Raw genomic sequence first — 27120 nt, forward strand, 5'->3', positions numbered from 1 at the left:
ATGTCATCAAAGGCATAAACAGAATCTTTGTTCCCCCTTCCTTAATCAGCTTCATTGGATCTTACTTAATCACCCACATGGCTCTCAGCAACACTGTGCAATATGTGAGGTTGGTAAGAGTTTTCCATCTCTTGCTCTCTCTGTGTGTGTATGTATAGCATGTGCATTTAATGTTTTATCTTTCTATATTGTTCGCCTTGAGTTTTCATTGTACAATATATAAAGACAAATACTTGAGTCTGGCACTTGCAAATTCCTGTATGAAATGATCCAATCTGCCCTTCATGGGCAAATATTATCTCCTGGATATAATCTTTCTTTGGACTTTACCAGCTTTTTCAAATGCAGTACTTAGCAATTTTTAAATCTTTCGAAGTGCAGGGTTAAGTAATCTGTCCATTTTAAATCATGTACTATTTTATTCAAATAATGCTTAAATTATACATTCCATTGGTTAAAGAACCCATGCTAATCATTTTAACAGGATTTTTCTATTTGCTTTTTTGAATGAGTACTAAAATAAAAATGTATTGCAGAGGTAATTTAGAGCAAAGAAATCATTTACTTGGAGAGCGCTCCAACCTCAAACGTGCCAAAATACTATTTCCCTGCTTGTTACAGTTTGATAGAGCAGAAATAAGAACATGGCTTGTCCTGGACTAGTATATTGTTGTGGATGTTCTCATTGTGAGCAATGAGGGATGGTGGGTGTAATATTTAGTCTGGTCAATTTTCTCCCCAAATCAGGGATATGCTGGAAGCTGGATATTAAATTTTTCCTCCCCTGCGTACAGATTTACTCACATCACATCCTCTTGCCAGGTGTTCTAAGACTGGCACTTTGGAAAAAGATGGCTTGATACCCAAAGAATATAGAGAATTTGTAACAGACTTGTGCAAGCAGACTTAGATTTCCCTTGATGAAACAGCTTCATTTTGATATGGAATCATTTTGTCAAAACACAGAAACAGGAGTTGCCTCGGCCAAGCAATTTGTAATCACCTTGAAATGCCTCTGGACTTCATGCATTAGAATAGGCTGTGAAGAATGTCCTTAAGCCTTCTTCACCAGCATCTGGATCCTTTGGTGATGAGCTACTCAGTAAAAGCTATGTGCAAATGCAATCTCTTTTGCCTTTGCAAGTGCCTGAGGATGTTGGAGCTCGTACAACACTCAAATCTTTGCAGAAATGAAATATCTCTTCAAGGGTTTGCACAACCTAATATCAAATACTATGTTCCTCCATTCTGGTCAGGTCTGTACTTTGCCTCTAATCGTCTAACTGTGCCTCCAATCACACAATGGGATGTCACAGGGACAAAAAGATTGTGCCCTCTGTAGTATTTTTTTTTAAAAAAGCACCTGCTGGTGAAGAATCATTCTTTAAGTTAATGTTAAGCTAAAGAAATAAGCGATTTTTTAGCTAAATGAGACTGCAGAAAGTCTTAAGACTGTCTGGGTATTCTGATTTGACCAAGTTTTGTTCAAAACTATTGAGGGAGGTGATGAAGAGTCAGGAATGACATGTTAGCAGTGTTCCTGTTAGATGTAAATGCCTTATTCTCTAATGTGTAAATAGTATGTGAATGGGATATCAGGGGTTAACTTTTTCTTTAATTCTTAATGTATTCATGATTCACCACTCCCACTCATAGCTCCACCCATTGTATATATAAGGAGCCACCTTCCCATTTTTCCCTGCTTCTATCTGTGAATATTCAGTGAATATAGAATGCCTATTGTAAATAAAAGGAAATATATTTAAACCTTTAATTCTTACTATTATTATTGAGTCTGATCCTAAAATATTGCAACAAGCTGGTAGCAGAGGATGGTTAATTGACTCAATAAAAACTTAAAAATGTCCAAGAAGGATAGGCCCAATACCAGGGCCTACAACAAAGAAATGGAAGAAGATCAAGAAACAACCAATGAATATACAACTGAGATATCGAAAGAATCTGAAAACCACATCTCAAACAACGAAGAAATAATAGATGGAATTGATGAACAAAAAGAAAACGAATTGAAAAGCAGTCCTCTCGGATCAGAATTATTGAAGCTACTAAAACTCAACGCAAAAATAAAAAACGCCATAAGAAACAAAGGAATGACGAAAAGAAAAGGAATCCACGCAGATGAAAATAAAGACTCAAAAACGGTGAGCGATTTGCCTGCAAATAAAAATACAACGAAAGAGAGAAACATCGATCCCGCGCAAAATTTTGAATGGCAGCCATCTTGTTTTCAACAGACTCCCAAGATGAGCGAAGCAGAACCAATCAAAGGACAGAATTCAAAATTTCTGGCGCGAAAAACGATATCAGACAACGAAAATGAAAAAGAGGACTCAAACTCCTCGGAAGAGTCAGAATCAGAAAGTGAAGATGACTCAACGAAATCTCAAATAAAGTCAGCGTTGAAAACACTTTTTACTGTATTTGGGCCAAAACTAAAAATTACCAAAGAGTCACCAAAGAAGCAAGCGAGTAAGCCAACGCCTCAGGACCTGCCCACCTCCATCCTGACTTCGAGAACGACGACGCCAGAACCTAGAGAGCCTTGTCGATTCCGCCCTACGCCGCAGATCGAAGCAAGTGGCAACGCTCACAAAAGAAAGAGAAGAGCAGCCGCCGCCGCCAGAACTCCCAAGATCGAACCGGAGACCGACTCGTCTGAAGAGGAGCAGAGCGAGCAAGCCGCGATGGAGAGAACCTTCCACGACGACGTCGAAGAAGAAATGAACAACGCGCATGCGCGAAACTACGCAGACGGTCCGGGAACACATGAACTGATGAGAGAACCGCGCAGACTCGTTGCGAACATCCCCATGCCGTTTTGCAATTTCCTACACTTACGAGACCACGGACTACCTCAGGTTGTAAGTAACGGACAAAATAATGTGGGAAACTTACCCAGTGACTTCCCAAAACTAAGGGTTGATGGCATTAATTTGCAAGAGTGGTACCAACAGCTCCAGGTTGTCTTTATGAAGGAAAACTTACTATTCTTTATCACTAGTCCCCCAAAAAGACCTTGGACTTTAAAAATAGATTGTTTACACCATAGAGCTTTCTTCTTAATAATATCTAGTGTGTCTCCTGCAATGTATTATAGCATCAAACTGAATCTGACTGTTTCAGAAATTATTCAATGCATGTTTAATTTGTTTCACAGCGACAGTGTAGCTACCACCACAAGAATGTCTAAGGATTTCTTTTCATCTAAGGTAAAACCAGGGGTTTCCATAAGTGAGCATTTAATATCTTTAAACAAAATAAGAGCTGAGCTGCATTTGAGGGGGGAAGTGATTTCAGACCAAACAATGAAAAGTGTTATTATCAACTCACTTGATTCATCATGGGATAGTTTTATGTCACATTTAGACACTATCAATCTAGGATATTTATCCATAGAAAGTCTGTCCAACAAATTGATAGCAGAAGACAATTCAAGAAAAAATCGTTCTAGCAATCACACTGAACACAAACACTTTAGGAAAGTATCTTTCCAAGAAAAATATAATGAAACATATAAATGTCACAATTGTGGATCCAGGGAACACAATAGAAGAGATTGCCCCAAAATCTCAAAGGAAAGACATAGGTCAGAATATATGGACAAACACAATTATAGGAGGTCTTCCATAGATAGACATAGATATAGGAGCCCGCCAAATTACAGAGAAAATAGAGGGGGCAGAGAAAATTCAAAGGATAGAAAATCTGGTTCACTGAATGGACTAAATAAACAAGACAACACTAAAATGCAACAAAATGAGAACAATAATTGGCTTATTGATTCTGGAGCAACAAACCACACCACCAATAACAAAAATATATTATCTTCATTTACAGAAGATAAATTTGTAATAAAGGTAGCTAACCAAGAAAAGGTTCAAGTATTAGGCAGAGGGAATGTAACTTTGCCTGGTCTAGGAAAAATAGAGGGGGTATTGTTAATACCTGAAATACCTCATAACATACTAAGTGCCATAAAACTAAGTAGAGATTCTGACATTAATATAGTTTTCTCAAAGGGAAAAGCGACTTTGGAGAAGAATAAAAGTAATATAGGCACTGTAATGATTAAAGGAGGCCTACCTTACCTGATAACAAAGGAAGAATGGTTACATAACATTGATTCAAATGTGGAAGATTGTATTGAGGCAGATGATGAAAATATTAGCAACAGTGACAATGATGAATGTAAAATATCTCATGATAATACAGATGCACACGATAAGAAAAAGCCAAAAATAGGTAAGCCAATTCATGATGAGTGTGCTCACATCTTACATAGGAAGTTAGGACATGCCAGTTTTCCTGTAGTACAAAAAATGACTGAACACGCAGAAGGTGTCAAAATAAAAAATTGTGAAAACTATTTGGAATGCTCAGTATGTAAATCTACTAAACTAAAAACTAGTCCCAGGCCAAGAAAATCTACTAGATCAACTAACAAAATTTTTGATTTAGTACACATGGACCTAGTAGGCCCATTAACTCCATCAATCACTTATAGAAAACGTTATTTCCTGACAATAGTAGATGATTATAGTCGTTATGGTTTTGTTTACACATTAAAACATAAAGATGAAACATTTCAAAAATTTAAAGAATTTTACAAACGCATAGAAACACAACATAATATCAGAATAAAACAAATTATGACAGATAGGGGATGCGAATTCATGTCCAAAGAATTCTCCCAATGGTTAAAAGATAGGGGAATGCTACATTACACGTCCAGTCCATTTTCTGCATTCCAAAACGGGATTGCAGAGAGAAAAAATTCCACATTACAAACCATGATTAGGTGCACATTAGAGGATGCCGGCTTAAGCAAACAATTTTGGTCAGAAGCCTTACATTATTCAAATTACACACAAAATAGAACCTGGTCCAGTATTATTAATAAGACACCATACGAAATAATGTATAATAGAAAACCAAAATTGGCACACATGCACATTTTTGGAGTCACTGCAGATGTACACATACCTAAACAGTTGAGAAGAAAGGGAGAAAACGTATCCAGAAGGCTCAGATTCATGGGATATGAAACTGGTACTAAAGGATACAGATTCATTGATAAAAACAATAAATTTATAGTTTCCAGAACAGCTGTGTTCCATGAACAGGCCAACTGGTCTAAATTACATCTTAATGAAATATTTCCAAATAAATGCAAAGAAACAAAATCTCATGAGGAAGGGAACATAGAAAAACAAAATACCAACAAACATAAAAGCAAAACCAAAACTTGGACAAATAGCCAACACAAAATAAAGACTGACACACTAACAAAAAAAGAAGCAAGATATTTGCATGATAACAATAGCAAACCAGAAAGAATCATTAGGAACAACAGGAATCAAATGCCAAATAAATACAGAGATTACGTAATGCATATGGATGGTGAACCAATAACACCTAATACATACGAAGAAGTGCTAAAACTTCCTCGTGAAGAAAAAGAAAAATGGGAACTAGCTATGAAGAAAGAGATGGAAAGTTTACAAGGATTAAATGTATTTACACCTACAACTGCACCTAAAGATAAAACAATTATTGGCACCAGGTGGATATATAAGATTAAGAACTTAGAAGGAGGTAACACTCTATACAAAGCTAGATTAGTTGCACAAGGATATGCACAGAAATATCCAGAGGACTATACTGACACGTATTCCCCCACAGTAAGGACAGAGAGTGTCAAAACAGCTCTAGTGGTAGCATCAGCTCTCAATCTTGACGTGTTCCAATATGACATACAGACTGCGTATCTACACGCAAAACTAGATAAGGAAATATATGTAAGGGCACCTCACAGTCAATACACTAACAAAAATGAAATTTGGTTATTGAATAAGAGTTTATACGGATTAAAACAATCCGGGAAAAGATGGTATGATTGTTTAGTAAAAGTACTTAAGACCATGGATTTCAATGCTACATCTGCTGATAATTGTTTCTTTGTCAAAAAGGGTGATGGTTACATTGAATTTGTATTGATTTATGTAGATGACATTTTATATATTGGAAAGCACAAAGAGAGAAGAGAAACTTTTGTAAATAAGTTAAATGAACACTTCTCACTGAAATCATTAGGTAAAGTGAACAAATATCTTGGTGTCCAAATTAATAAAACTAGAAAAGGATTCAAACTTACCCAGAAAGATAAGATTATAGAACTTTTAAATAAATGCAATTTAATCAATGCTAAACCCTGTGATACTCCTATGCAAACTGATTTCCTCAGAAATACTGATGATTCTTCTCCTGAATTCAAGGATAACACATTCTATAGATCAATCATAGGTTCACTTCTTTATATATCTAATTGGACTAGGCCAGATATCGCCTTACCACTCAATTTACTATCCAGACACGTCAGCAAACCAACAATGTATCACTGGGAAGCTGTCAAAAGAATTTTAAGATATCTGAAAAGTACATTAGATTTTTGCCTAATATTAGAACCTAGTGATAATAAAGAACCAAAACTTGTATGTTACGCAGATGCGGATTGGGCTGGAGACACATCCTGCAGAAAAAGTACATCAGGTTATGTTTTTCTCTTAAATAACTGTCCAGTTTACTGGTATACTGGTAAACAAGAACTAGTAGCCACTTCAACGACAGAAGCGGAATATGTTTGTTTATCCAAAGCTGCAAATAACCTTGTATGGTTTAATGATTTAATTTCAGATGTTTGGAAAAAACCTGCTTTACCTTTCGTTATGAATGAGGACAATAAAGCAGCCATTGAAATATCTAGATCCGATGCCATTGGACAAAGGTCCAGGCATATAGATATAAAATTTAAACATGTGAGACAATTGTCTCAGGATGGATTTATTAAAGCAGTGCACTGTGATACTTCAGAACAATTAGCTGACATATTAACAAAGCCTTTACCTTCTAAACAGCACAAATATTTGACTTCCAAACTGCATGTCTTGTATTGTCCCGAATCTGAATGTAATTGGTGTTGTATAACGAATAGGCATTTAGAGGGGGATTTGTTAGATGTAAATGCCTTATTCTCTAATGTGTAAATAGTATGTGAATGGGATATCAGGGGTTAACTTATTCTTTAATTCTTAATGTATTCATGATTCACCACTCCCACTCATAGCTCCACCCATTGTATATATAAGGAGCCACCTTCCCATTTTTCCCTGCTTCTATCTGTGAATATTCAGTGAATATAGAATGCCTATTGTAAATAAAAGGAAATATATTTAAACCTTTAATTCTTACTATTATTATTGAGTCTGATCCTAAAATATTGCAACAGTTCCAATATTTGAAGGGCTGCCACAAAGAAGAGGGGATCTTCTTTGGACAGATGGAAACTAATCAAAAAGAGATCCAACTTTAGAACTAAGGAGAAAGTTCCTGGTAGAAGAAGAAACCAGTGGAACGGATTGCCTTCAGAAGTTGTGGGGTGCTTTATCACTGGAGGCTTTTAAGAAGACTGGAGTGGACAGCCACCTGACTGAAGTGGTATAGGGTCTCCTGCTTGAGCAGGGGTTTGGGCTAGAAGACCTCCAATCCTTTACAACTCTGATTATTCTATTCCTATTCCTACTCCTACTCCTACTCCTACTCCTACTCCTACTCCTACTCCTACTCCTACTCCTACTCCTATTCTTATTCCTATTCCTATTCCTATTCCTATTCCTATTCCTATTCCTATTGTGATGGGTTGTGTTAGATCGGTGCAGGGAAAGAAAGACGTGACCAGCAATGGTCCATTCAGAACCTTTATTCAGCTCAGAAATAAGAACGAGCGGCTGTGCTGCCGGGGCTCTTTTTATACTCTCCGGCAGACTCAGCCGCCCAATGACAGGTGTTTAAATCTCCCGCCGGTGGATTAGCCAATCCCCAGAGGATGTCCTTATAAGGACGTAACAGGTTGTTTGATATTGGCTTGAATATTCAGTCCAACCCTACCATCAAGGACTTTAAAGAGGCATATTATTGGTTTTGATTTTTGTCTCCAGGTACTGTTTCACTCTCCAGCCAGGATTAGCCATTGTCTAATGGGTGCATATATGAAAAAGAAATCCAGTTTAAATTATTATCAACAGAAGCTAATTAGCCTCTGTTTAACATATTCAATAAATGAAGCCCCACCACTTCTCTAGGAAAGCTGAGTGCAGCACTCAGCTTTTGATTACCTTCATTGTCATTCTCTGTTTCAATTTCTCCAAGTCCTCCTAAAATTGTGGTGCCCATAACTGGAATAATTCCTACAGTAGGATCTGACCAAGGCATCTGCCTTCCTTGAAGCCAAATTATACTTGCCTGTTCATATTACATTTGCAAGCAACCAGTATTCCCATATCTTTTTTTTTTTTTTGCAAGCTTATACCTGTGCATTTGATTTTTGTGTCCCGAGTGGAGATACTTTACATCTCTATTAATTGTAATTGTTACTTCTCAGTTGAGTTCTCCGATAGATCGATACCATTTTAAATGTAATTTCTGCTTTCAAAGATATTAACTATCTCGTACGATTTTGTATCATCTGCAAATTTGATAAATGTTCCTCTCACCATTTGATCCAAATCACAAATGAAAATATTGAACAGCAGAGGACTAATTCATGTGGCACCCCATTTGAACCTTCTCTCCAATTTGTTGAGGAATTGTTAATGAGCATGCTTCGAGTATCTTTTTCAAATCAACTATATGGTTACCGTTATATACCTCTCTGCTGCCCAGCACACCAAACGTACTTACTAACAATCATGCCATGTGATCTTTTCAAGAAAACAACCAGCTCAGAGAGCACCGAGACCCCTCATTTCAACTCTGAGCTACAAATATTCTCCTTTATTGCTAACACATGATCCTTTGTCAAAAGTTTGGCAGAGCAACCAAGATGATTAGGGGATTGGAGGCTAAAACATATGATGAATGGTTGCAGGAACTGGGCATGGCTAGTCTAGTGAAGAGAAGGACCAGGGGAGACATGATAACAGTGTTCTAATATTTGAGGGGTTGCCACAGAGAGGAAGGGGTCAAGCTATTTTCCAAAGCACCTGAAGGCCAGACAAGGAATAATGGATGGAAACTGATCAAAGAAGGATTCAACCTAGAAATAAGGAGACATTTTCTGACAGTGAGAACAATCAACTAATGGAACAACTTGTCTTCAGAAGTTGTGGGAGATTGATCACTGGAAGCTTTCAAGAAGAGACTGGACTGCCATCTGTCAGAAATGGTGTAGGGTCTGCTTGAGTGGGGGGGGGGGTTGACTAGATGACCTACAAGGTCCCTTCCAACTCTGTTAATCTGTTAAATCTGTTAAGTGGAGATATGCTTGCCTATACTATTCCCTCAATCTATTAAGGAAGCTGAAAACAATACCTCCCTATAACAATGGAAGGATAAACTACCGGGGAGTGTCTGAGTTGTTCAAGAATGGTGATTAGTAAGAATAGAAGGGAAAACTACACCTTCATCAAAAAGCACCCCAAAACAGCACTCCAATCAGCAAAGGAACTGCAGGCCATTGCCCATCAGCTGGTAAATTCCTTCATCGCTGTCCTCAAAGTGGTCAGCAGGTATGCTGTGCTGAGAATGAGGATGTATCCTCATTATAGAGAATAACCCTCTATTTGGCAGCATCCTCCCTTTGAAATGCTGTCGGTTTAAATCCACTTTAAGCATGAAAAATAATAAGAGAGAACAGAGTCCTTGAAATTGCCCATCAGTAATTATCACCTGTTCAGCAGACTGAGGAGATAGATTGGATATTGGTCACAGCCTTCTCCACCATACCGAGATCTCACGTATTTCATTAGTAATTATGATAATAATGATGTATCAATGGGTACTGTGCAAACTGGGCCTTGGAGAGCCGTCATTAATTTCTTTATTGTTATGAAACTATCTCCCCTTGCAGATGGAAAATAGATGCTTTGCTTGAATGTTACGGGATGACTGATACATTAATACACCCAATCAATATGCCGCGTCTAAAAATGGTTAATATACATCTGGCCAGCAGAATTTGCAGTGTACACTCCTCACTATGTCTAATGGGTTTCATATGCTGCCTCTTCAGATTCCCAAAGAAGCAAAAAAAGAGAAGTTACTGCTTCAGGTCAATTTTCCATTGTGAATTGCTGAATTCCGTCCTGCATAGGGGACTCCAAATTGGCCTGATCTGATTTGCAAGCTATCATAATCATGTTTCATATTTTGCCTCAACCACTAATTTGACTATCCCACAACTCCAGGGATTAGAAATCACTGTAATGTTTATTCATTCATTCATTCATTCATTCATTCATTCATCCATCCATCCATCCATCCATACATACATACATACATACATACATACATACATACATACATACAATTTCTTTTCTAAACATCCTCCTCCTCCTAGTAGTCCCCGTAGCAAAAGGCTTATAAAGATAGGATGACTGAGAATAATTGACATAATATTACCTCTGGTTGAGGAGGAATTTGGACTTCCCTGTTTCTAATTCCACAAATATGTGAATTAATTGGGGGGGGGGGGAATAACCATAATGTTTTATTTGCCTGTTGAATAAGACCCACATTATCAAAACATTTGAATGAGTCCTGCTTTAAGCAAAATTTAAAGTTCTCTCTTTTTTCCACGGTTCTAGAATTATTTCCCAAAGTAAAGTTCTACAAATGATGTGGCTAGTATAGTTGCAAGAAATGTAATTCCAGTCATGTTCTCAGTGCAGCTCATTTCTCATCTAACATGGGTTGTGGGGTTGAGTAAATGTGCAATGTCATTGGTAGTTATGGAATATACTAATATTTTAAAGCAAAGAGAATTATAGATTTCTGAGGAAAGAGAGTATACTATCAGTGTTGAACTCTACGTGGAGGATATGTACTGATTTTTGATTAGTGAAACTTATCAAAATAGCTTTGAAAAGCAAGAGGAAATATCACAATGCCCTAGGCAATTTTCCTAATATTTAAAAGAATTTGAGATTGTATATCCAACTAAATATATGTCTTGAAATGCTATGGCATACACTAGGATTAACATTCAAGTAAGGGTGCATATTGGGGTTGCTTTTTGAGACCTATTTCATTTTCCACTGTAATTGTAATGGGTATACATTACACTGCCCATAAAGAGCTGATAAAAACATCTAAATTGCACAGCTCTCCCAGGAGACTGAAATTCAAAGTACTGTGGAGAATGAATTTATTGAAAATTACAGGCTGAGTTTAACTGAAGAATAGCGCACAAGGTGGTTAGCAATAAGAAGAATAAAATAAAAGCAAATTAAAGGCATGATTAAAAATGATACACCACTCTACCAGTTGAAACCCAGCAGCAGGCAAATCAATGAAGTCATCAAAAGGCTGCCTGAATGAAACATTTAGGATTTGCAGTAGAAAATTATCAAAGTTTATCTTGACCTCCTTTATCAGAGAGTTTCAAATCTGAAAGGTTTTTCCAAAGTTTTAAATCCCAGGGGAATTCATAAAGGAGTATGTGGATTTTTCAAAATTCAGTTTATATATTACAGCTCAGACCGTGGTTCAGAAATAGACTGATTGAATAGTAGACAACGAAGTATTTTTTTAAACAAGGGAATTACTGGTTTCCTATAGGTATCCCCAGTCATAATCTGGCGACAGTGTTCCTGATCACTGGAGGTTTCCAAACACTTTCTCAGTTCAGCAAAAAGTTCATCATAGAAGTCCAACCAGGATCAGCCTAGACGTTTGAAGCAAAGATAGACATGTAGTGAAGGATTAACTGGATTGAAAGTGAGAAGAATATGGTAAGAATTTGTTAAAGTGCAAAAACTGTGCACGTAGTCCTCAATTTATGACCACAATTGAGCCCAAAATTTATGTTGCTAAGTGAGAAATTTGTTGCGTGAATTTGCCACATTTGTTAAGTGAATCGCTGCAATTGTTAAATTAGTAACATGGTTGTTAACTGAATCTGGTTTTCCCATTGACTTTGCTTGTCAGAAGATCGCCAAAGGTGATCATATGACCCCGGGATACTGCAACCATCATAAATGTGAGTCAGTTGTCAAGCATCCAAATGTAAATCACGTAAATCATGGAACCATGGAGATACTGCAATAGTCATAAGTGTGAAAAATTGTCATAAGTTACTTTTTTTCAGAGCCATTATAACTTCAAACTGCTGTAACCTTGAAATTCCTTTCAAAATGCTGAGCCTTTTGGATCTTATCCTAAAAATTTAATTCATGAAATAAATAGGTAATGTACAAAATGTTAAGTTTTACAGTGAAAATCCATACCTGAATTTAGTTTATTAGGATTTTTTTCAATATGACTTTAAAAAAATTGTAATTCATTAGATGGTTCCCTCTGGCTCTAAACTCCATTGCTGGTTCCTTACCTCATCAATTTATTTGCAGTCAGTTTTGCCCACAGGAGGGTAAAAGTAATTTTTTGTCTTCTCTGTTTTTGCCATCTAAAAATTTCACTTACCTGTAAAATAGTTAGGCGAAGGTCACTGAAGCAGGAATAATCCTCACTGAAAATTAAGTTCATTTGACAGCCTAATGAAAACTATTTTTTTAAATTTTTTATTATATTTTTATTGTTAAAGAATAACAAAAAGGAAAAAAAAATCAATACAAAAAATCAATAGTAAGGAAAGAAAGAAAATTTTTTTCCCCCAACGTGCTATACAAACGGAAAGGAAGTTTTAGGAACTTGAAGTCTTCGATTCTTCCAGAAATCTCTTTGATAAGGTACTGGTGCCGATTCATCCAATCTCCCAAGTGCAAAGTCCACAAATGGTTGCCAAGTGTTCCAAAAAACATTTTCTTCATATATACCACTTCTAATTTTAATATCACAAGTCAATTTATCATTTAATGCAAATTTCCATGTTTCATTGTACCATTCTTCTAATTTTAAGTCAACATTTAATTTCCAATATCTAGCAATTATAATTCTCCCCGTTATAACCAAAATCCTCACCAATTCTCTTTCTCCAGTTGTTAATGTTGTTTCATTCAATATTAATAATAATATGGTTTCCAATTTCAATTTGACCCTCTTCTTAATTATTTCAAATATTTCATTTTCTATCCTAGACCAAAAAAGTTCAACCCTATTACATTTACACCACATATGAGCATATGTCCCGAGTTCCACTTTACATCTCCAACACATTTTATCCACTTTATTATCCATTTGAAAAAGTCTTATTGGGGTCAAATACCACTTCCAAATAACTTTATAATTATGTTCTTTAATCCTTATTGATAATGTCCTCATTATTCTGCTAACCCAATTCATATTCCAATTTTGATCAGAAATTTCAATACCCAGTTCTTTTACCCAATTCTCTTTCATTACCCTTTGTGAATTATTATCAAAGTTAACTATTTAAGTTTTATAAATGTGATCTGAATCATGCCCTATTTATAAAGTATCCTGCCCTCAGATCAGATGTTAATTGATCTTTCTTTCATCTTAGTGACGGGACATACTTTGTTCCCAGCAATGTCATTTGATTGCCTATATAAAATTCTGACATCTAGAGATTTATAAAAAAAATCAATTAAATGGAGAATATTGCAAAAGAAATGTAATCTTTTTTAAAAAGTAGAATCTGAGGTGATGCAATGAAGCTGAATAATATGAAAAAGAAGATGGACCCCAGACAGTCATTCTTCATACAACAGAAAGACCACCAACTTCTGTGGAGAGAAATGCTAACAATAATTTATTGTCCTCAAGATTACCATCATTACCAGATGTTGCATATTAGTTGCTTGGAAATTGTCAGGCATAGACAACCAGACATGTAAAGTTCAAGCTAACTATTTATTTTATTATTTTATATTTTATCCTATAATTCAGGAATCTCCCTACACTGCTTGCTTTCCTTTGGGAACAGATAGATAAAGTTCCATGGAGCTTCAGTGCAGCGGGGAATCAATCCTGGCTCTCTTGCAGCTACACAACAATTCAAGGCTAATGCCTCGCTTGAGTCCTCCTCCCTTCCTGGTTGGGCATTTCCCAGCAGAAATGGGACAAGGACTGCACTACTTCATCGGATGTCCTAACGTACGGGTATCAAACTCAATCACATCATATGACGTATCATGACGAATTGCGACTTTTTTGCCTTTGCTGGGATGGCCGTGGCCGGTGTGTGACGCATCCAGCCCACAGGCCACCAGTTTCACACCTCTATCCTAACATGAGAGTTTTACAGACATCTGGTTGGCTGTTATTTATTTTAATAAAATAAAATTTAATTTAAAACAACACTGGACTTAGTTGTAATACAACTCCATTATGTATATCAATCTTCTATATTTTTCTACAAATGTGGAACAAAATATAAGAACTATGTTATACTAGTTTGTTAGTAACATGGCTTAACAAAGGGTCCTCACCAGTGGTGGGTTTCTACTGGTTTGCCCCGGTTCGGGTGAACCAATAGTGGTGGTGGCGGGAGGCTCCGCCCACCCACCCAGATGTCATCATGGAAGCTCTGTGCATGCGTAGAAGCACCGCGCACGAGCAAAGCAAGCAAGCAAGCATGCACATGTGCTCACAGTTCTGAACCAGTAGCGAAGGTAAGTGAAAACCACTACTGGTCCTCACGATGCCATCTTGGATGTTGCTGGTGATGTGATATTTACTTTAGTTTAGAAATGTATCAGGCTGCTCAACTCTATGCTAACTCCAGGAAGTGAACACAAAGAACTTTATGGGTTGCTTGACTCCTGATGACAGCATCCACACAAATCTTTTGGCAACAGTTATTGGATTAGATTTTCCACTGCCTCATTCCAGAATTATTACTGTATTTTCAACGTTTATGTCACCGTTTCAATGTTTATGTCACCTACTGTCCTGGAATTCTCATGCAAGTATTAACCAGCATTGATTCGTTTCCAAAATCAGACAAGGTGGATCAGACACAGAGAACTCCTGAGCATTATTTTTCCTTTTTGGACTATGGATCTCTGATCACAAATATGCAGAAAGTTTTAAAAGTTGTTTCTGATAGGAGCATATCTATAGGTTAATTATATCCTGGGTTTCAGTGAGGCACACTGAGTTTGGTTTTGGAAGGATTGTCCTCAGCTCTATGGGTTTGTCACTGTAGCTATCCCAGAGCTAACAAGAAGCAGTCTACTCTTGCCTTCAAGCTGAGGGAAGCAACCAATAAAGTTAATGAGCATAAAACAATATGCTGATGGTTATGTGGAGTATCATTCCATGTTTACTATGTTTGAAAAGAAAAGGAAAAATATAGATTTCCAGCAGTTTGCATTTTTATTTTTTAGCAATGAATGAGTTCTGGAAAAAAAATGTGAAGGTAAATGGTGGTAGGCTCAAAGAGAGCATAAAATACGAATTAAATGTAGGGTGAGAAAAACTGTGCATTAAATGATGATCATTGAGATAATTTACCTCCCTAAAACATTTTCACTCCATAATAATATTACGTTTGGAAACCCATCTTTAATTATGTTTATCTTCCATGTGTTAAACTGGGCACGATACACTAAGCCTTGCCAAACCATCATGCTGAAAAGTAGTTTACCAGCAGAGCTCAGACACAGCATTTTCCCACATTAAATACGCCGAGTACCTTGAATTGACAGACACGCATAGAATCCTTTCTTAAACTGAGCCAGACTATTGGTCCATTTAGCTCAGGGTTAGCTGCACTATAAGCTGCAGTTAAATAAAAGTTTCAAGGGATACTTAGAAAAATCAATGTAATTCCTCCTCCACTTCCCAGCTAAAAACCCAAACTACAACATAGAAAATATTATCCCATAGATATCTATGACACAGACGTTCTATCTTTAGAAAGAGAGAAAAGGTGTACCGGGTATGACTATGAGGTGGTAGCAGTTCCATTCATGGGAGGGAAAATAAGATGGTAACACAATTATTTTCCTGTTAATTTGTTAATTAAATGTTAATTAAATGTTAATTAAATATTAATTAAGGGGCATGCATAAGCACACCAGCATGCCTACCATCCCTGTCCACTGTCCCCATTTATTTGTAACCATTTCATGTATTCATAATCATGTTTATACTTAAATCTTTTATCTTATAAATGCTTCACAAATAAATAAATTTGTTGTTTGAAAAGGAGAACATTGTGTAGTCACAGTCTTGAGAAACTGAAAAAAAGAGGTTGCAGATAATGACTGCATGGTTTCTGAATTGCTGAATTACAGAAATTGCCAGGTGTCCACTATTTGAGCGGACAGTCCACTTTTTTCACATTATGTTCACTATTTTTTTTTCACAAAATAGTGGACATTTTTTTTTTATTCAAAAGCTTTATGATGAAATGGTACGTAATCTAAAGCTGTACAGTCTAAGAGAATAAGGATAGGAGAATCGCATTTTGTCTTTTTTTTCATAAGTTAGAATGAGACAAAGATCGAATGCTCATTGCAATAATCACATTTTACACAACAGCGCAAAAAATGCATTAAAGCAGTTATCTTTTGATATCGAAAATGTAGTCCGGAAGGTTTTTGCCGAATTTTCGAATTCTGCGAAGAAACGAGAAGAGTTGAAATCATTTTTTGAGTTTTGCGAGTCAGAATTCCATGAAGTTTTGCGCCATGTTCCAACACGTATATATAATTTAATTGTAATTTTTTTTTTATTACTTAACCCCCCACCCCCCCACCCCCCACCCCGCTTGTCCGCTATTTTTTGGAAGCAGACCTGGCAACCCTAGTGCTGACTACTCTCTTTGAAAGCTTTTTAGGATTGGCTCTGGGTTGTGTTTGGATGGAAGACCACCGAGTACTACCGGTATCAGGGTTGCAGGTTAGATTGGGAAAAATTAAACATGTAGGATAATATTTTATTTCTGAAATAAAAAACACTTCCATAATGTTACCAGGAAAAGTACATTAATCTGTCCATATAAGGCACTGGCTATCAATACAGAGGTAAATAACCTTGCTTTTAGTCCAACAAGCATCTTATAATGCTATTCTATATATGTGCAAGACCTATTTTGCTCAGCGGACATCCAGTCTATGCTAGTTCACATGCCATGTATGTTTATCAGGTTAATTTTGATTTCTTCCAGCGTCTGTATATGTACCATATTGAACCTTGGTTTCGATCAGGGGTGAAATCCAAAATTTTCCCCTACCAGTTCTGTGAGTGTGGCTTGGTGGGTGTGGCAAGGGAAGGATATTGCAAAATCTCCATTCCTACCCGACTTCAGGGAAAGAATACTGCAAAATCTCCATTCCCTCCCCTCCTGGGGGAAGGATATTGCAAAATTTCCATTCCCACCCCACTCTGGGGCCAGCCAGAGGTAGTATTTGCCAGTTCTCTGAGCTACCCAAAATTTCCGCTACCAGTTCTCCAGAACCTGTTAGAACCTGCTGGATTTCACCCCTGGTTTCGATCATAGTTGTCTCAATTTGACAAGGGATGGCGGGGGGGGGGGGGGGAACCAGCTTCAGTTGTATCATAAAGTACATCCCAAAGTATACATAGCTTGACAAGAAATATCTTAATATGCAATATTTTGTATATGTTGCCTTATGTATATGGACAACGTTAAAGGTGTGAATTTTGAAAGATGTGTAATGAGAAGGAGGAGAGGGATGGGGAGGAGGATATAAAGAGTATCAACACTTTTGAATTGTTATGTTGGAAAAGACTCATGAAAATCTGTAAAGAGTCAAGAAACAAACCAATAAATCATTGAACAAATCAACCCAGAGTTGTCACTCAAGGCACAAATGACCAGGCTCAAGTTGTCCTACTACTGACATATTATGTAAAGACCCAGTTCTTTGGAAAAGTCTCTAATGCTGAGAAAACTGAAATGAAAGAGAAAAAGAGGAAGAATAGGAGAAAGATTGAAGGACACTGACAGTGCTCCATTCATCCATTCATTACAGCGGCAACGGGAACACCATTGGAAGAGATGAAAGGCCAGGATAGGGACAGATTGTCATGGAGTAAATCTATGTGGACACTAAGAATCAGCAATGACCTGTTGGTACATAATCAATCAAATTCAATAACGGAAGTTAAATATATTTCTGCCCCATCCCTAATTGTAATGAATAATTCATGCCAGAATTAATTATGATGTATGCCTGAAGACTCTAGTTACACTGTGGTTCAGGAAGGCTTTCCATGCCATGTTATAAGCTAGTAATTATAATTATACAAACTTTGGTGTTTAATTTATATATTGAAATATTCTCCTACATAGTTATGTTTAATTTTTCCTCATCAAATAATAAAATATTAGAATAAAAATATAATGATAAATAACAATGTGAAGTTTTATATCTATAAAACACGGATTAATTTAATCCATAGAATTTATCTGGGCTTTATCCAATCAGATGAACTATTTGTAGGCATTACTCTACTGTACAACTTTGAGTTTTAACATACTATGTGAAGGGTGACAGTGAAGTATAGCATCCTTTTGATCATTTTCCGTACTTAATATAACCACTGTTCTTTAAAAAGCATAATTCCTGAGAATTTGAGATATTTTTAAAAACATCAGGAATGTACTGGAATTCACACATTTTTTTTCACATTCAGTAATCTAAAAGAACTTCAAATTAAAAGCAAAAATGAAAGGGGAAGAAAGCAGATTTGATAGATTTCTCCCCCAATCTGATTAATAAATGTTTGACATATTAGATGGGGAGCTAAGTATTTATTTCTTAGAAATCTCTTTTTGAATCTTGAGCATTCAGCTGAACTGAGTTGCCATCTTTTATATCCGCCTCAGGCCTTTCATCTTCAAAACCTACATAAGAGAAAGGCAAAACAAGTTATTTTCTTTGTGTGAAATTCTACTTATTAATATCAAAGTTGCCCAGAGTCATCTTGCAGTGAATATGGTCGGCATAAAAATTTAATAAATAAGTAGCAATGAAATTTAACATATGTAAATGGATTAAGGTTTCAGGTTTTTAAAAGTTAAGAATGCAGCCATAGGTGCAAACATTTGCATTAAAGCAATGGAAAAAAATATTTTAAAAAAATGAATACACGTAGTCCTCAACTTAAAACAGTTCATTTAGCGACCATTCAAAGTTACAGTGGCACTGAAAAAGTGACTTATGACAATTTTTCACATTTACAACCTTGTAGCATCCCCATGGTCATGTGATCAAAATTTTGACGCTTGCCAACAGACTCATATTTATTCAGTGTACCAGGGTCATGTGACCTTCGTAGAAGCAAAGTCAATGGGGAAGCCAGATTCACTTAATAACCTAATTTAACAACTGAAGTGATTCACTTAATAACTGTGGAAAGAAAGGTCGTAAAATGGAGCAAAATTCACTTAACAAATGTTTCACTTGGTAGTGGAAATGTTGGCCTCAATTCGGCGAGGAATTCCATGTTTAAAAATGTTGTTATTTCCTGTTTTTAAAAATCGAGTGTTTTTGCTCCCCAAGGAAAGAAACGCGTGATGCCGCGGTAAGAAAAAAAGCTGCTCAGGAGCAAAAAAATTTTTTTGACTCAAATGTAAAAACGGATGCTAGGATGTGATTCGGGGTGGAATTCCATGTTTAAAAATGTTGTTATTTCCTGCTTTTAAAAATCGAGTGTTTTTGCTGCCCGAGGAAGAAAACGCGTGATGCCGCGGTCAGAAAAAAAGCTGCTCAGGACCAAAAAATTTTTTTTGACTCAAATGTAAAACGGATGCTAGGGTGTGATTCGGGGTGGAATTCCATGCTTAAAAATTTTATTATTAGCTGTTTTTAAAAATCGAGTGTTTTTGCTGCCCGAGGAAGAAAACGCGTGATGCCGCGGTCAGAAAAAAAGCTGCTCAGAAACAAAAATTTTTTTTGACTCAAATGTAATAACGGATGGTAGGATGTGATTCGGGGTGGAATTCCATGCTTAAAAATGTTATTATTAGCTGTTTTTAAAAATCGAGTGTTTTTGCTGCCCGAGGAAGAAAACGTGTGATGCCGCGGTCAGAAAAAAAACTGCTCAGGACCAAAAAAATTTTTTTGACTCAAAAGATTTTTAAAACCTTTTTAAAATGTCAAATGTAAAAACGGATGCTAGGATGTGATTTGGGGTGGAATTCCATGCTTAAAAATATTATTATTAGCTGTTTTTTTTATAATCGAGTGTTTTTGCTGCCCGAGGAAGAAAATGCGTGATGCCACGGTCAGAAAAAAAGCTGCCCAGGAGCAAATTTTTTTTAACTCAAAAGCTTTTTAAAACCTTTTTAAAATGTCAAATGTAAAAACGGATGCTAGGATGTGATACGGAGTGGAATTCCATGCTTAAAAATGTTATTATTAGCTGTTATTAAAAATCGGGTGTTTTTGCTGTCCGAGGAAGAAAACGCGTGATGCCGCAGTCAGAAAAAAAGCTGCCCAGGAGCAAAAAAATTTTTTCGACTCAAATGTAAAAACGGATGCTAGGGTGTTATTCGGGGTGGAATTCCATGCTTAAAAACGTTATTATTAACTGTTTTTAAAAATCGAGTGTTTTTGCTGCCCGAGGAAGAAAACGCGTGATGCCGCAGTCAGAAAAAAAGCTGCTCAGGACCAAAAAATTTTTTTTGATTCAAATGTAAAAACGGATGGTAGGATGTGATTTGGGGTGGCATTCCATGCTTAAAAATGTTATTATTAGCTGTTTTTAAATATCGAGTGTTTTTGCTGCCCGAGGAAGAAAACGCGTGATGCCGCGGTCAGAAAAAAAGCTGCTCAGGACCAAAAAATTTGTTTTCACTCAAATGTAAAAACAGATGGTAGGATGTGATTTGGGGTGGAATTCCATGCTTAAAAATATTATTATTAGCTGTTTTTAAAAATCGAGTGTTTTTGCTGCCCGAGGAAGAAAATGCGTGATGCCGCGGTCAGAAAAAAAGCTGCCCAGGAGCAAATATTTTTTAACTCAAAAGCTTTTTAAAACCTTTTTAAAATGTCAAATGTAAAAACGGATGCTAGGATGTGATACGGGGTGGAATTCCATGTTTAAAAATGTTGTTATTTCCTGCTTTTGAAAATCGAGTGTTTTTGCTGCCCGAGGAAGGAAACGCGTGATGCCGCGGTCAGAAAAAAAGCTGCTCAGGACCACAAAAAATTTTTTGACTCAAATGTAAAAACGGATGGTAGGATGTGATTCGGGGTGGAATTCCATGCTTAAAAATGTTATTATTAGCTGTTTTTAAAAATCGAGTGTTTTTGCTGCCCGAGGAAGAAAACGCGTGATGCCGCGGTCAAAAAAAAAGCTGCTCAGGACCAAAAAATTTTTTTTGACTCAAATGTAAAAACGGATGGTAGGATGTGATTCGGGGTGGAATTCCATGCTTAAAAATGTTATTATTAGCTGTTTTTAAAAATCGAGTGTTTTTGCTGCCCGAGGAAAAAAACGCGTGATGCCGCGGTCAGAAAAAAAGCTGCCCAGGAGCAAAAAATTTTTTTGACTCAAATGTAATAACGGATGGTAGGATGTGATTCGGGGTGGAATTCCATGCTTAAAAATGTTATTATTAGCTGTTTTTAAAAATCGAGTGTTTTTGCTGCCCGAGGAAGAAAACGCGTGATGCCGCAGTCAGAAAAAAAGCTGCTCAGGAGCAAATTTTTTTTTAACTCAAAAGCTTTTTAAAACCTTTTTAAAATGTCAAATGTAAAAACGGATGCTAGGATGTGATACGGGGTGGAATTCCATGTTTAAAAATGTTGTTATTTCCTGCTTTTGAAAATCGAGTGTTTTTGCTGCCCGAGGAAGGAAACGCGTGATGCCGCGGTCAGAAAAAAAGCTGCTCAGGACCAAAAAATTTGTTTTGACTCAAATGTAAAAACGGATGGTAGGATGTGATTCGGGGTGCAATTCCATGCTTAAAAATGTTATTATTAGCTGTTTTTAAAAATCGAGTGTTTTTGCTGCCCGAGGAAGAAAACGCGTGATGCCGTGGTCAGAAAAAAAGCTGCTCAGGACCAAAAAATTTTTTTTGACTCAAATGTAAAAACGGATGATAGGATGTGATTCGGGGTGGAATTCCATGCTTAAAAATGTTATTATTAGCTGTTTTTAAAAATCGAGTGTTTTTACTGCCCGAGGAAGGAAACGCGTGATGCCACGGTTAGAAAAAAAGCTGCCCAGGAGCAAATATTTTTTGACTCAAAAGCTTTTTAAAACCTTTTTAAAATGTCAAATGTAAAAACGGATGCTAGGATGTGATACGGGGTGGAATTCCATGTTTAAAAATGTTGTTATTTCCTGCTTTTGAAAATCGAGTGTTTTTGCTGCCCGAGGAAGGAAACGCGTGATGCCGCGGTCAGAAAAAAAGCTGCTCAGGACCAAAAAATTTGTTTTGACTCAAATGTAAAAACGGATGGTAGGATGTGATTCGGGGTGCAATTCCATGCTTAAAAATGTTATTATTAGCTGTTTTTAAAAATCGAGTGTTTTTGCTGCCCGAGGAAGAAAACGCGTGATGCCGTGGTCAGAAAAAAAGCTGCCTAGGAGCAAAAAAAATTTTTCGACTCAAATGTAAAAACGGATGGTAGGATGTGATTCGGGGTGGAATTTCATGTTTAAAAATGTTGTTATTTCCTGCTTTTGAAAATCGAGTGTTTTTGCTGCCCGAGGAAGGAAACGCGTGATGCCACGGTTAGAAAAAAAGCTGCCCGGGAGCAAATATTTTTTGACTCAAAAGCTTTTTAAAACCTTTTTAAAATGTCAAATGTAAAAACGGATGCTAGGATGTGATACGGGGTGGAATTCCATGTTTAAAAATGTTGTTATTTCCTGCTTTTGAAAATCGAGTGTTTTTGCTGCCCGAGGAAGGAAACGCGTGATGCCACGGTTAGAAAAAAAGCTGCCCAGGAGCAAATATTTTTTGACTCCAAAGCTTTTTAAAACCTTTTTAAAATGTCAAATGTAAAAACGGATGCTAGGATGTGATACGGGGTGGAATTCCATGTTTAAAAATGTTGTTATTTCCTGCTTTTGAAAATCGAGTGTTTTTGCTGCCCGAGGAAGGAAACGCGTGATGCTGCGGTCAGAAAAAAAGCTGCTCAGGACCAAAAAAAATTTTTCAACTCAAATGTAAAAACGGATGGTAGGATGTGATTCGGGGTGGAATTCCATGCTTAAAAATGTCATTATTAGCTGTTTTTAAAAATGGAGTATTTTTGCTGCCCGAGGAAGAAAACGCGTGATGCTGCGGTCAGAAAAAAAGCTGCTCAGGACCAAAAAAAATTTTTTGACTCAAATGAAAAAACGGATGCTAGGATGTGATACGGGGTGGAATTCCATGTTTAAAAATGTTGTTATTTCCTGCTTTTGAAAATCGAGTGTTTTTGCTTCCTGAGGAAGAAAACGCGTGATGCCGCAGTCAGAAAAAAAGCTGCTCAGGAGCAAATTTTTTTTTAACTGAAAAGCTTTTTAAAACCTTTTTAAAATGTCAAATGTAAAATCGGATGCTAGGATGTGATTTGGGGTGGAATTCCATGCTTAAAAATATTATTATTAGCTGTTTTTAAAAATCGAGTGTTTTTGCTGCCCGAGGAAGAAAATGCGTGATGCCACGGTTAGAAAAAAAGCTGCCCAGGAGCAAATATTTTTTGACTCAAAAGCTTTTTAAAACCTTTTTAAAATGTCAAATGTAAAAACGGATGCTAGGATGTGATACGGGGTGGAATTCCATTATTAAAAATGTTGTTATTTCCTGCTTTTGAAAATTGAGTGTTTTTGCTGCCCGAGGAAGGAAACGCGTGATGCCGCGGTCAGAAAAAAAGCTGCTCAGGACCAAAAAATTTGTTTTGACTCAAATGTAAAAACGGATGGTAGGATGTGATTCGGGGTGCAATTCCATGCTTAAAAATGTTATTATTAGCTGTTTTTAAAAATCGAGTGTTTTTGCTGCCCGAGGAAGAAAACGCGTGATGCCGCGGTCAGAAAAAAAGCTGCTCAGGACCAAAAAATTTTTTTTGACTCAAATGTAAAAACGGATGATAGGATGTGATTCGGGGTGGAATTCCATGCTTAAAAATGTTATTATTAGCTGTTTTTAAAAATCGAGTGTTTTTGCTGCCCGAGGAAGAAAATGCGTGATGCCACGGTTAGAAAAAAAGCTGCCCAGGAGCAAATATTTTTTAACTCAAAAGCTTTTTAAAACCTTTTTAAAATCTCAAATGTAAAAACGGATGCTAGGATGTGATTCGGGGTGCAATTCCATGCTTAAAAATGTTATTATTAGCTGTTTTTAAAAATCGAGTGTTTTTGCTGCCCGAGGAAGAAAACGCGTGATGCCGCGGTCAGAAAAAAAGCTGCCTAGGAGCAAAAAAAATTTTTCAACTCAAATGTAAAAACGGATGGTAGGATGTGATTCGGGGTGGAATTCCATGCTTAAAAATGTTATTATTAGCTGTTTTTAAAAATCGAGTGTTTTTGCTGCCCGAGGAAGAAAACGCGTGATGCTGCGGTCAGAAAAAAAGCTGCTCAGGACCAAAAAAAATTTTTCAACTCTAATGTAAAAACGGATGGTAGGATGTGATTCGGGGTGGAATTCCATGCTTAAAAATGTCATTATTAGCTGTTTTTAAAAATGGAGTATTTTTGCTGCCCGAGGAAGAAAACGCGTGATGCTGCGGTCAGAAAAAAAGCTGCTCAGGACCAAAAAAAATTTTTTGACTCAAATGTAAAAACGGATGCTAGGATGTGATACGGGGTGGAATTCCATGTTTAAAAATGTTGTTATTTCCTGCTTTTGAAAATCGAGTGTTTTTGCTTCCTGAGGAAGAAAACGCGTGATGCCGCAGTCAGAAAAAAAGCTGCTCAGGAGCAAATTTTTTTTTAACTGAAAAGCTTTTTAAAACCTTTTTAAAATGTCAAATGTAAAATCGGATGCTAGGATGTGATTTGGGGTGGAATTCCATGCCTAAAAATATTATTATTAGCTGTTTTTAAAAATCGAGTGTTTTTGCTGCCCGAGGAAGAAAATGCGTGATGCCACGGTTAGAAAAAAAGCTGCCCAGGAGCAAATATTTTTTGACTCAAAAGCTTTTTAAAACCTTTTTAAAATGTCAAATGTAAAAACGGATGCTAGGATGTGATACGGGGTGGAATTCCATTATTAAAAATGTTGTTATTTCCTGCTTTTGAAAATTGAGTGTTTTTGCTGCCCGAGGAAGGAAACGCGTGATGCCGCGGTCAGAAAAAAAGCTGCTCAGGACCAAAAAATTTGTTTTGACTCAAATGTAAAAACGGATGGTAGGATGTGATTCGGGGTGCAATTCCATGCTTAAAAATGTTATTATTAGCTGTTTTTAAAAATCGAGTGTTTTTGCTGCCCGAGGAAGAAAACGCGTGATGCCGCGGTCAGAAAAAAAGCTGCTCAGGACCAAAAAATTTTTTTTGACTCAAATGTAAAAACGTATGATAGGATGTGATTCGGGGTGGAATTCCATGCTTAAAAATGTTATTATTAGCTGTTTTTAAAAATCGAGTGTTTTTGCTGCCCGAGGAAGAAAATGCGTGATGCCACGGTTAGAAAAAAAGCTGCCCAGGAGCAAATATTTTTTAACTCAAAAGCTTTTTAAAACCTTTTTAAAATGTCAAATGTAAAAACGGATGCTAGGATGTGATACGGGGTGGAATTCCATGTTTAAAAATGTTGTTATTTCCTGCTTTTGAAAATCGAGTGTTTTTGCTGCCCGAGGAAGGAAACGCGTGATGCCGCGGTCAGAAAAAAAGCTGCCTAGGAGCAAAAAAAATTTTTCGACTCAAATGTAAAAACGGATGGTAGGATGTGATCCGGGGTGGAATTTCATGCTTAAAAATGTTATTATTAGCTGTTTTTAAAAATCGAGTGTTTTTGCTGCCCGAGGAAGAAAACGTGTGATGCCGCGGTCAGAAAAAAAGCTGCTCGGGACCAAAAAAAATTTTTTGACTCAAATGTAAAAACGGATGGTAGGATGTGATTCGGGGTGGAATTCCATGCTTAAAAATGTTATTATTAGCTGTTTTTAAAAATCGAGTGTTTTTGCTGCCCGAGGAAGAAAACGCGTGATGCTGCGGTCAGAAAAAAAGCTGCTCAGGACCAAAAAATTTTTTTTGACTCAAATGTAAAAACGGATGGTAGGATGTGATTTGGGGTGGAATTCCATGCTTAAAAATGTTATTATTAGCTGTTTTTAAAAATGGAGTATTTTTGCTGCCCGAGGAAGAAAACGCGTGATGCCACGGTCAGAAAAAAAGCTGCTCAGGACCAAAAAATTTGTTTTGACTCAAATGTAAAAACGGATGGTAGGATGTGATTCGGGGTGCAATTCCATGCTTAAAAATGTTATTATTAGCTGTTTTTAAAAATCGAGTGTTTTTGCTGCCCGAGGAAGAAAACGCGTGATGCTGCGGTCAGAAAAAAAGCTGCTCAGGACCAAAAAATTTGTTTTGACTCAAATGTAAAAACGGATGGTAGGATGTTATTCGGGGTGCAATTCCATGCTTAAAAATGTTATTATTAGCGGTTTTTAAAAATCGAGTGTTTTTGCAGCCTGAGGAAGAAAAAGCGTGATGCCGCGGTCAGAAAAAAAGCTGCTCAGGAGCAAAATTTTTTTTAACTCAAAAGCTTTTTAAAACATTTTTAAAATGTCAAATGTAAAATCGGATGCTAGGATGTGATTTGGGGTGGAATTCCATGCTTAAAAATATTATTATTAGCTGTTTTTAAAAATCGAGTGTTTTTGCTGCCCGAGGAAGAAAATGCGTGATGCCACGGTCAGAAAAAAAGCTGCTCAGGACCAAAAAAATTTTTTTGACTCAAATGTAAAAACGGATGGTAGGATGTGATTCCGGGTGCAATTCCATGCTTAAAAATGTAATTATTAGCTGTTTTTAAAAATCGAGTGTTTTTGCTGCCCGAGGAAGAAAACGCGTGATGCCGCGGTCAGAAAAAAAGCTGCTCAGGACCAAAAAAAATTTTTTGACACAAATGTAATAACGGATGGTAGGATGTGATTCGGGGTGGAATTCCATGCTTAAAAATGTTATTATTAGCTGTTTTTAAAAATCGAGTATTTTTGCTGCCCGAGGAAGAAAACGCGTGATGCCACGGTCAGAAAAAAAGCTGCT

At 36.8% G+C, this 27120-nt stretch overlaps 1 long non-coding RNA gene across 1 annotated transcript in view; it reads right to left on the bottom strand.

Moving 5' to 3' along the window:
* Window positions 1-18706: 18706 nt before the first annotated feature.
* Window positions 18707-27120, bottom strand: part of LOC148115362 (uncharacterized) — a 111962-nt gene continuing 103548 nt past the window's right edge. The window contains exon 2 of the long non-coding RNA XR_015731928.1: window positions 18707-18814. This is a non-coding gene — a long non-coding RNA (uncharacterized LOC148115362). The remainder of the gene's footprint in view (window positions 18815-27120) is intronic.

Source organism: Pantherophis guttatus, chromosome 2, assembly GCF_059756535.1.
Source record: "Pantherophis guttatus breed Tessera chromosome 2, ASM5975653v1, whole genome shotgun sequence".
In the NCBI taxonomy this organism is placed as follows: domain Eukaryota; kingdom Metazoa; phylum Chordata; class Lepidosauria; order Squamata; family Colubridae; genus Pantherophis; species Pantherophis guttatus.